Below are 2,744 nucleotides of genomic sequence, written 5' to 3'. Positions count from 1 at the left end.
CTTATTATTTCCTTAGAAGTGCCAATTTTCACGATTAAATTAAGGGGTAATAAAAACAAAAACACTTTTAAACTAAACTTAGATATTTTACACTTCTTCCCATATAAAAACAAATCGAATAGCGCTTGCTTATAATAATTCCCAAAAAAATAATTTTTTTTTTCGTACCATGACAACCCTTGTTTTGTTTCTATTAATTTCGGAAACTAGAACAAGGGCGGCGGATTTGCAAAATCCAGGCTTCTCGTCGACAGCAAATATTTGATTGAAAGCACCTAAAAAAGACTCACAAAATAAAGAATTCAATAAAAAATATTAAAATTGATTAAAGACAAAATTTTAAAATGTAATATTTACTTAACTGCTGTTGTAATTCCCAAGCTTAGGACAAGATTTTGGTGTTGGTCCCCTTCAACGAATACTTAGTAGCAATTTCATCCGTAAACATTTTTTCCACATTGTGAGCAGAAATTTAGCAGGATCGGAAATGTTATAGTTTATCATATCTGTCTCCTATAAAATAAAAATAGATTGTATTATTTTATTGAAAATTTAACCACAATTTTAATTAGTCTTACCAGTTGTTCACACAATTCAGCTGAATTGTTTAGGTCCTCTTCAAATTTTTAAGGTCTTCTAATTTATCAATGGGCTTTGGTGGTAGCAGCATTCGAGTCTTATTTCCTTGTACAAGCTTTCGTTGTGCTATCACTTCCGTTAGTAGGCGAGTTTGAATCTTTGTGTTTTCAGCTTCCAATTTAACTAAGCGTTCCCTAAGTTCTATAAAAATATAACTTGGTGTTGTTCGTAAATTGCAAAGTATCTACCTTCTACATTTTTATTCAATTTTTGCATCTGGTTGAAAATTAACTGCAACATAGCTGAAAGAATACAAATTTACTTTATAGTCTTTGAAAGTAACTTTTAATAATTATACTTACTTGAGGTAGGAGGATATTCAAAGTTAAAAGTTAAGGAAACTTTGGTGTAGGAAACGTTTGACATATCGACTGTATTTGTCGAAGTTGTCGTTTCCTCTGATTCCGTTTCGTTTCCGTTTAAAAATTGCTTGGTAAAGTTATTCATTGTGTATGATGGGAATGACAGCTATACAAGCTGGAGACGAAATAACGTCTGTTACTTTATGAACTGTCGGTATGTCGTTAAGAAGAAGGGCTAGCGAATATTTTATGCCTAAAAGGCTTGATTTTAAAGGCAAATTGAACAGATCTTCGTTAAATAAAATTTCATTTGATTTCATAATCACTTCATTGTTTTCTTCAAAAAATCGATCAATTTTATTAACTCTGGAATCCACAATGTAAATATGGTCTGGAGCATTTATGGACATATATATGTATTTATTTCTTATTGACAGAATGTTTCCTCATTTACATCTTTTTACAATTTTTGTAGCGCTCTCTCCAATTGATATTGTACTGATGCTTTGCTCAACAAGGCGATTATATATTTGCGTAGCAACTTGAGATCATTTTCTTACCATTTGCTTTACTTTGTATAAATAACTTTCATATTTAAAAGCACTAATGGAATGCAGATTATCTTGGTAAAATATATACATTCTTCTGCCAAATGCGACAGGCAATACAAATTATATTTCAGAAATGTTTCGTCATAAAGCTCTGGTAACTTACTTATTTTAGTCAAGCAATATTTGTTACTTAGGAGAATTCTAATTGCAACGCTAAGTTGAATAAAGTGTTCATATCTGCTTTCTGTTAAAACTCCTCTCAAAACTACTGGACCTGTATACAGTAGGAATTGCCTAAATTCAACGGCTTTCCACCTATCCATATCAAAAACACTCCTCGGTTTTTTTTGGCAAACTCCTTACAAATATCTGCCTTTAAAGACATAAACTTGTTGTTTAAATAATTAATTGTTTCTCTTGATAGGGAGTAATCCTTTCCTCTTATTTTAATTCATCCTTTCATACTTTTCATAACTCCTAAGCGAACTGTATGCATTTAATCAAATGGGAATTGACGCTCTATATCTAATGGAAGCTCTTCAACTTTAATTGGAGAAAGAATATTGTGATGCTTGACCTGTGCTCTATTCCTAAATTGATCGTCTGTTCTTGGTAAACTGTCTTGCAGTTTGTATATTATTCTTCTTTCAAAGTTCTCACCTCGTTGATGGCACTTGAGGCAACCAAAATAGGCGCTGTGACTTTTAAAGAAAAAAGCTCTTGCAGGCGAGTCGCAAATAAAGGCTCTAACTTTTATATTAATATGATTCGATTTATACAAAAAACCAGTGGAAACAAGAAGGAAAGCAAACTTCGGCAAGCCGAAGTTCATATACCCTTGCAGCTATTGCATTAATTAAATACTTTTGAAAACATTTAAATTATGATTTACTTGAGTATGTGCTAAAAAAAAACATTGAAACTATGATTATTTGCAGCTCAATTATTAGATAGTTATTTTATATATTTTTATTATTTCTATGGGAGCTATATGCTATAGACGTCCGATTTTGATAAAATTTATACCATAATTCTGAAATAATTAAACATTGCTATATGTCGAAGAACTAAACAAAAAATTAAAAAACAGAAAAGTTATAATTTTTTTCATTTATTTTTCCGATTGTTATGCTATAGTCGTCCGATTTTGATGAAATTGAAACCGTAATTCTGAAATATTAAACCATTACTATATCTCGAAGAACTAAACAAAAAATTAAAAAACAGCAAAGTTATAATTTTTTTTCATTTA

General features: G+C 30.5%; 1 long non-coding RNA gene across 1 annotated transcript; it reads right to left on the bottom strand.

Moving 5' to 3' along the window:
* Window positions 1-377: 377 nt before the first annotated feature.
* LOC128260249 (uncharacterized) lies at window positions 378-1,935 on the bottom strand. Its single transcript, XR_008268118.1, has 3 exons — window positions 828-1,935; window positions 579-780; window positions 378-513 (listed from the first exon to the last, which is right to left on the bottom strand). It is a non-coding gene; the product is annotated as an uncharacterized LOC128260249 (long non-coding RNA).
* Between the last annotated feature and the right edge of the window lie 809 nt (window positions 1,936-2,744).

The sequence above is a fragment of the Drosophila gunungcola genome (genome assembly GCF_025200985.1).
Source record: "Drosophila gunungcola strain Sukarami chromosome 3L unlocalized genomic scaffold, Dgunungcola_SK_2 000031F, whole genome shotgun sequence".
Classification (NCBI taxonomy): Eukaryota; Metazoa; Arthropoda; class Insecta; order Diptera; family Drosophilidae; genus Drosophila; species Drosophila gunungcola.
This window is presented reverse-complemented; position numbering and strand designations above follow the sequence as displayed.